We start from the raw sequence: 8,885 nt of genomic DNA on the forward strand, positions 1-8,885 counted from the left end.
ATGAGTTACATGATAAGACAAGAGTTTTATAAGAATAACATTGTGCAAGGAAGGAATAGATGGTTAAACCTGTCAAACTGGTTTTACTCATAAATGCTCTGAACACCATATATATATATATATATATTTGACTGAGTTTGCGGTTTGAATAAGTACTTCCCAAATCTATTTCAGTGTTTATTATATATATATTATTAAACACTGAAATAGATTTGGGAAGTACCTATTCAAACCGCAGACTCAGTCAAATATATATATATAGTGTTCAGAGCATTTCAGTATTTAATATATATATATATTAAACATTGAAATAGATTTGGGAAGTACTTGTTCAAACCGCAGACTCAGTCAAATATTAACAAATGGAACCTAAACAGAAAAGATACTTTGAAGGACTCAAGCATGTGTGGGTTCTCTTTGTATTTGCCTAACTATAATCTCTGGGGCCACACTTGTGACAGGCTAAAACACTGCTGTGAATAGAAAGTCTGTCATAAGGATTCTCAAATATGAAAGTGAAGTTGGAACAAAGAGCAGGCACCAGACAGACTTCCCCTGTTAAAGATTATCCAGTGTGTCACCCCAGTGCCAACATTCTCAGAAATCCCAGCAGCCATGGGCAGCTGGATCTCACCTAATGTGACTTAACTGCTTTGAAACTCTGCCCAGAACCTCAGGGCATTCCATGCTACCACCTCATCACAGGGGAATGAACTTTATCTCTCAGACTTTAAGAGTGTTTGCTTTAAAGATGATTTACCACACTTGACAATTACTGAATTTCCTAAATTAAGTCTGAGCTGTTGTTATTATTATATATCTTGCGTTACTCAGCCATAGAACTGTAAATCTCCCCGTATGGAGAAGGTCACTCATAAAACAAGTTAAAAGTCCTAGGATTCTAGCTGGAATTCTGCCGCTCTGGAAATCAGCACAGATGTGAAGAGTATCTGATTGAAGGGTCGAGGAAAACAGAACTGGCGCCCATGCTGGCAGAAAGTTCAGCACACCACTGACCCAAACACTTGACTTACCTTCTGTCTGTCGTCCTGTCTGATGGGAATGAGCTGCATGGTTCACAGAACTTGAGAAAAAGCCGCTATTGAAAATGGTCAAGATAAAGTTTTATAATTATATCTTTTTTTCTTTTTGTGCCATTTTTTAAATCAGAGTGTATATTTTGAATCAGAGTGTATTTTGGATAGGTGTATCAGTGGAACAGCTCCTCTGAAATGAATGAACCTCCTTTGAGGCTGGCGGGTTGTGGTGGCAGTACAATTATGGCATCTTCACACTCCAGAGAGGTGCGTTTGAGCCCTGTTTGAGATTTGTACTGGAGAATGCCCCTAGCTGACCCAGCTGTATATGGCTACCTAGACATTCAGGATGGGGAGCCTAAGGCAGCTGAACATGATACCGGTGTTATTGCTTTCCTTGTGTGTTGTTGGTGACAGAAGCCAGCCTACCTTGACTATGCTAGCCCAAGGGGCTTTTTGGCTTGTCTTTGACATGAAGGATGGCTAGCCCATATTGTTTTCTTTATTTTGTAGACTCAAATGTTACTTTAGCCTTACTTATATTTGAAATAATACAAAGAATTATCATTTAACGTTTGTTTCTTTGAGGAGTACTTCCAAAACACTTACTGGAATGTTTTGATGGCATCAAAAAGAACAGATTTTTCCACTGCGCTGGTTTATGAAGAACTTTGTTCTAATATGTGCATTCTTTTAGTTAAATCTTCCATATTTCAGCAATATTGTCACGTTTCTTTTGAAGGAGCCAAGCGTGCGTGCTGAACAACTAGATTATCCTGTTTAAAAAAGCAAGAAAGAAATGTCTTCAAAATGAATTACATCAAAAGTAAAACTAGGTGACAAATGTTAATATTTGCAAAGTGCTTCTGCTTTGATCCTGTATTTCTATTTTTTAAGAGCTTGACAAATGTGTCCTATGAGTTGGCTTCAAACATCTTTGTGCTGCAGAGTGCCTTACTTGACTTGTAATCCATTTGAACCTCCACTTGCTTTTCTCTCTTGTCCTGGAGGACTATGGGGAGGTTAAAAGCATACTTATTGTCATCCACATGATCCTGTTGCCAGGGCACCCTGCTTGAGTTTAAAAAAAAAAAAAAAAGTTTAAGTTGCTGTCCTGAGTTCTGTAAGTTTTTTTGCTTAAGCAACTCCTGAAGGCACATCCTATTGCTTGTCATTGTTTGCTATTGTTCCTCTCCGATTTTCACTCAGGTAACAGCTAGGCATCTGATTCTGCCAGTTTCCTGATGAATAAATACAGCAAACATTTGACCTGTCCTTGTTTTAGAGTTGCCTTTCTGACCCCACCCCCCCTTCCACAATCTCATAGACAAACTACGTACAAGAAACAAGGGAAGCATTTATGTCCATTCCCTCACTTGAGCCAAATCAGTCAGAATATATGGTGCCATGAAGAGGATGATGTACTGAGGCTGATGAGCACTACTGTATCACAGGGGCACAGAATGGCTATTCATATGCCAGTCTTGAGAAGCCTCCAGAGATGTGAAGGTTGGTAGCTTCAGAAACATATTTTTAAGAAGGACCTAGCTGTATCTTACTTGCTATTAATGAGTTTTTCTGTGCAATCTTCAAACAAAATTTGGTTTGTGGATGAGCTGGTTGAGTGTTGGGGAAATTCTGCCACTATGGAAAGATTCTGAAGCAAGCAAGGTAATTAATTAGATCCTCTTATCAGTTACACTAGTACAAATCCTATGCAACTCCAGCGCAACCAGTAGAGAGACAATAGTTTTAGAGTGGAGCCACTGAAAAAAAGAACAGGTAACAATAGGCAGATCCCTCAGGTTTACAGATGTTACAGTTATAATCCCGCTCTCCCCCGCTCTTTTTTTTACTAAGATGACATTTGTTATTGTTTTATAATTTTTTTATAATAATGTGAGCCCTTAAAATCATTCTCTTACTTATTTTTTTCTCTCCTGATAGTCTCCCCTTCAGCCACAAGATCCACATTTTGTCTGCTGTGAAATAGAAAATGTTACGTTTTTCATTTGCATAATTGTGTGTCAGTTCAGTACCATTAAAAATTCCAAGAATGATGAAAAGGGAGATGATGGTACTCAGAGAGAGAGCCTGGCTAGGTAAATACTTGACTTCTCCACTGGCTTCCCCACTGTTTGGCCATCCTTTTTTGTTCGGTTCCTTTGAATGCAGGAGTGTTTTCTTTTGTTCTTGTATCAGAAATTTGATCTCTCTTCTAGTAGTTTGATATCCTCTAATATCTGACATTTAATAAGCTAGTCTATCTTTTTTCAAGAGGTGGCAAGTGTCTCTTTCCTTCCACTGAAAGCTGTTTTCTTTCCCATTAAAAAAAAAAAGTAGTAGGACTTTTGTGCCTCATTTGCTTCAAGGAATATCTGCAGACAAATCAGTAAGGCAAATTATTACTTTCCAAAACTGTTTTCACAGGCATTTCCTGATGAAGGGCTATCATAAAATGCTGACTTCAGCATTTTCTTTATCCTTTGCAAAGTGTATTATTTTATTACCCTCATTTGTTTTTGCAGTTCCCTTTTCTGGTCTTCAGTGGACTGTATTTTAAATCTGCTTTTTCACATGATTATGGTATCTACATGTGTGTCTCCTGTGGCTAAATCCTTAACTTGGGTTATTATTTTATAATCAAATTGCATTAAAAAATGAATTAGATTGTAAACCAGACCTGCAAGGATTTCTCTGCTTTGGGCATTCTTCTGGTTTCATAGAGATGTCTCCAGCAGTGCCTCTAGTATTTGAGAACTGTGAGCAGCTAGTTTAAATTAGGAGTAGGCTTTAGTTGGCTTTGCTTTATGCAGAGGTGTGGCCAGCTAGCCTCAGAACAGGGAAGGGATTATAGGAAAGAAGGACTGGAAAGGACCTCATAAGGTGACATAGTCCCATCCCCTGCTCAGTTCAGGATCATCCTTGACTAAACCAACCCAGTCAAGCTAAAAAGGAGGAAGAAAAGGTTTTTAAACCAATCTTTTGACGTACACTATTAGTCCATTCAAATGCTTCTGAGACTGTAGACTTGCTACTTCTCAATGACAGTCACCAATAACTGAATGTATGGTTTCCCATAGAGGAGCAAAGTGGGGAAAAAGTGGATGTCCCCTGTGGAATGCCCGAAGTAATATAGTAACAGCCATAAAAATAACAACCATCTCTCCCTGCAAATGCACACCTATAATCTACATATGCAAATCCCCTCACATTTCCTGGAGTGACTCAGAAAGCAGTCATAATGTTGAGTCCAGGTGACTGCTGTTTTCTGCAGCGTTTTGACTTGTCTGAGATGGAAAAATCCTTTGTTAAAGGATTTAGGCCTCTATTAAAGGAACATCTTTCGTCCCCAAAGCCAAACTCTCTGAAGTCTTTAACTTTTTCCAAGGATAAGACATGAGTTCAGTGGTTCTCAGCCTTTTTAGCCTCAGGGCACCTCTTTGTAAGTTTTCTGAATTTCGTGATACCACAGGTGAGCTAGAATCTGAAGTCAGAAAAGATATGGAGGGGAGTCTTGAGGCTGAAAAAGTTGAGAATCACCAATTTAGCTGGTACCAGGTAAGAGCAGTGGGAGTAGGATCTAACACTACCGTGCTTCTTCCACCATCTGCCCTCTCCCTATTTTCTAGTCCTCTGTTTGTATCTGAGGTGGACAGGGGCAGCTCCTGCCACTGAAACAGACCTTGCAGGGTCTCATATGCCCTCATGGGAGTAAGGACAGAGTCTAGGGCAGTGCTTCTCAACCTTTTTTGTACCAGGACCCATTTGTAAACATTGGCCAGTTCTGACCCAGTGCCCCCCCTCCTGACCCGCTACCCCCAGACCCCCAGTGTGTGGGGCGGGGGGCCCCAAGCAGTCCCTCGCAGGCTGGAACTCTGCCAGCCTGCAAGGGAAAAGCAGCGATTTCCAATATTTTTCTTTTTTAAAGGAGAATCCATTTTTAAAGTTTATTGATCTGTTTTTAAAGTTTGTTTGTGACCCTTTCATACATTCTTGCCACCTGCTTTTGGATCATGACCCACGGGTTGAGAAACGCTGGTCTAGAGGATGACCTGGGCTGCAAAGAAGGGTTCCATCCACCTACCTGCTCGGTTCACCCACAGCAGAGCGTGCTGCTAGGAGCATGGGGGCAGCTGGCACAGGGGCTACCTGGAAGGCGGGGGGGCAGCAATGGGGACAGTCCCCAGAGGAGCAGTTGCAGGAGCTGCTGGGGTGCCTGGGGCACACACTGGTGCCCGATGGGGTAGGAAAGTACCTCCCTGCACAGGAGCTGGGTGGCATGACACCCTTTAAGGGATCCTGTGGGATCCTAGTTGAGAATCACTGCAATAATTGTACAATCTCTGAACTTCTAATGAATGAGAAATGTGTGTAGAGATGGTTGACTTTAATTGACATCTTTTAATAGTGAAAAAATAAGCTAGTTTCCTGGTTAAAACTATGCCATATATTTTTTTCTTGCTCTGCTTGACAATTGCAGTGAGTTTTGTTTCTAATTTTTTCATGCTGTGGATGTTGCTATAGTTACTATACAGATATTTAAAATTTCCTTTTTAAACTCTGCTTTTTAAACAACTCCTACTGACTCTTTTTAGTAATTACCCACAAACGGCCAAACAAAACGCAGAACAAATCAACAATGTGGGATACAGAATACAGAGATATTATGAAAATTCAGCAAATATAGCTGTGAATGTGCATATTCATGCACATACACACACATGTGTACACACACACAGTATAGAAATGAAAACTAGAAAATGTAGAGGAAAGAAAGAATCTACTAATATATCAGAGAGCCCCTGTTTTCTGCTAACTTAGGTTTGTTTTATTGTTGCCTCATCCATACATTTCTACCCTGTTTGTCTGCTTTGTCCAATAACTACATCCTGTCTTAGATCTAGATTTAAACTCTCTAGAGGGAGGAACTGTGTTACTTGTCTGTACAGTGTTTATTGCAATTAGGCCCTGATCTTGAATAGTGTTCCTGTGCCCTACTGTAACATAAATAATGAAGACATATAATGTCTGTGCATGCATGTGTGCATGCATGCACACACACACTCTGTCTGAGTAAGCAATAATATCTGTTGGTTCAATATCCTAAATGAACTTCTGTGTTTTTAATAGGGGGATCATTTTTTTTCATCTGGTGCTACTGTTTCAGTGTGAATCCAATCATAATAAGGATTAGATGTGCCAACCCAATGGGAAGGCAGAGAATGATGTTAAGAATGGCAATGCCTGGTTTTGCTATGGCATAGCACCCAAACAGTTGTGTTAATGAGTGCTCCCTTCTCAGTTGCTTAGTTTTATATTTTGCTGTTCAATAAAGAGAAAGCCTGTCCTTTGCTGTGTATGAAAGGCATTCATTTTTGGCCTTAGTGGAGCTAAAAAGTCCATGGGGAGGATGGAATAGCAGGGGGGAAAAGTACATTTAACAGTTTTCAGAATGGAGACTTTTATGTTTGGGCAGTTTGGTGCTGTTATAACACCTGTCAAAGGTAGGAAATAGTACCTTGACCCTCCTCTAGCACTGTTCAGACAGGTGCTGATACAGTGATGGATGTTACTTACACAGGGATAAGGGGAGTGTCATTCTTTGCAGCTCAGTAAGTGAGGCAGGTCTGGCACTGTTGGAAAAGGCCAAGTCAGAGAACGAAATGATGGAAAGCATGTTAACAACAGGCAAATTCATTTAGATTCAAAATGAATAAATACATGAAGCTGACCCATAACTCAGAACTTGAACCATACCCGTTCTGAGTCTTTGAGGCTTGACTGTGCTAGGGTAACTTAAGTAAGCTATTTTTCATTTTCATGCAGCTCTGCATTTCCTGATTCTGGCTGCAGTTGGAGTGCCTGAAATGAAGGTGAAGCATTGTGGAAAGTTCTTGCAAGATTTGCAGCCCAAACAGAAACAGGAAACACTGGAAGTCATGTGAGAATTCTTGGGAGATTTCTGAACTCTGTTTTGGACACGCCAAAAATTTGGTCTTGATCCAACAAGGAACACACTCACATGCCTAACTCCAAGCATGTGAAGGGCTCTGTTGACTTCGGTGAGAGTCCTCGTGGGCTCAAAGGAGAGCTGGTGTTAAAGCTGTGTATACAAAGCTTACCGAATCCTCACCTTAGTTTTATTGTGTCTGCATTTTTTGTGAAACATCTAAGCTGAAGCAAACCCTCAGTTTTGTGAGTTTTGTTATCACTGTGACTGGTTGAAGATTTTGATCCTCCCTTTTTCAGTAAGATGCAACTATTGTGGATGGTGTAATTAAACCAGGTAACATTTTTTTTAATGTTTCCCTTTGGAAATAGTTTGTTATTGGATTAAGACAATCAATTAGTAACTTGTAGGCTTGGCTGAGTATTTGAGGCACCCACCTATTGTCATTAATCATCAACTTACCAAGACAAATCTTACAGGGGATGGGGAAAGAGGAAATATTTTGCTTGTCCTTTATGTTATTAAGTTTATCTTCTTGCTTTATGTTGAAGATAATAGGCTCACTTTCCATTGTTCTGCTTAGATTACTGATGTAGACATTTTTAGTCATCATCATGGTCTCCTTTTATGATATTGCTAATCTGGAATTCCAGTTGAATGGCAGCTCTTTGGATGGTAAACTCCTGCTACATCTGGACTGCTTGGCTGCAGAAAGCTCAGGTGTGTCTGCCCATTCCTCTTCTCACTGCCTCGCTCCCATTCACTAGGAGCGCTCACATAGTTCCTAGCCATGTTACAGGACCTCCATCTAACCCAGGAGGTACAGTCCCACCAGGGGAAATGCCTTGTTAGACCTGGTCCTGGCTATGAGCGATGACCTGGTGAGGGGACTGCGGGTGCTCAATCACTTGGGTGATAGTGATCGTTGCCTATTGGAGTTCACTGTCCAGTGCAGGGTGGCAAAGGCCTGCAGCAAGACAGCAGCCCTGGACTTCAGGAGGGTGGATTTCATTGAGCTAAGGAGACTAGTCGGGGAGGCACTGAGGTCCCGGAGGGGTGGGGAGTTGGGAGTCCAAGAAGAGTGGTCATTCCTGAAGGAGACAATCCTCCAAGCCCAAAGGGTGGCAATCCCAACATGGATCAAAGGGGGCAAGAGTGCTCAAAAGACCCCATGGCTCACCAAAAGCATCCAGGAATGTCTCAAAGCTAAGAAGGAGGTGTACATCCAATGGAAGGGAGGAGCTATCACCAGAGAGGACTATACCTCCGGACCAGGTCATCCCCCCCCACTGGGATCCCTGATGGTCCCAGGGGAGGCGCAGCCAGGCCCAGGGTCAGAGAGGACCTAGTCAGGGAACTTCTGGTGGGACTGGACATGTTTAAATGAGCAGGTCCTGATGATCTCCATCCCAGGCTGCTGAGGGAATTAACAGCGGTCATTGCGGGACCCCTGGCACAGCTTTACGACCACTCATGGTGCTCTGGCGAAGTGGCAGAGGACTGGAAAAGGGCCAATGTGGTCCCCATTTTCAAAAAAGGGAAGAAGGAGGACCCAGGAAATTATAGGCCTGTTACTCTTACCTCGGTCATGGGGAAGCTCTTTGAGAAAATTATCCAGGTGCACATCTACGAGGGGCAAGCAGGGGAGTGTATGCGTAGGGGCAACCAACATGGGTTCATTAGCAGCAGGTCCTGTCAGACCAACCTGGTGGCCTTCTACGACCAGGTCACAAAATCCTTGGATGCAGGTGTTGCAGTGGACGTAGTCTTTCTGGACTTTAGGAAGGCCTTCGACACTGTCTCTCACCCCATTCTCGTTAAAAAATTAGGAGATTGTGGTGTCGATGCCTACACAGTCAGATGGGTTGCCAGTTGGCTGGAGGGTGGTGGTGGAT

General features: G+C 42.0%; 1 long non-coding RNA gene across 1 annotated transcript; it reads right to left on the reverse strand.

The window, feature by feature from the left end:
* Window positions 1-437: 437 nt before the first annotated feature.
* LOC112551890 lies at window positions 438-3,022 on the reverse strand. Its single transcript, XR_003096227.1, has 3 exons — window positions 2,963-3,022; window positions 1,647-1,813; window positions 438-1,099 (listed from the first exon to the last, which is right to left on the reverse strand). It is a non-coding gene; the product is annotated as an uncharacterized LOC112551890 (long non-coding RNA).
* Between the last annotated feature and the right edge of the window lie 5,863 nt (window positions 3,023-8,885).

The sequence above is a fragment of the Alligator sinensis genome, unplaced genomic scaffold (assembly GCF_000455745.1).
Source record: "Alligator sinensis unplaced genomic scaffold, ASM45574v1 scaffold1248_1, whole genome shotgun sequence".
In the NCBI taxonomy this organism is placed as follows: Eukaryota; Metazoa; Chordata; order Crocodylia; family Alligatoridae; genus Alligator; species Alligator sinensis.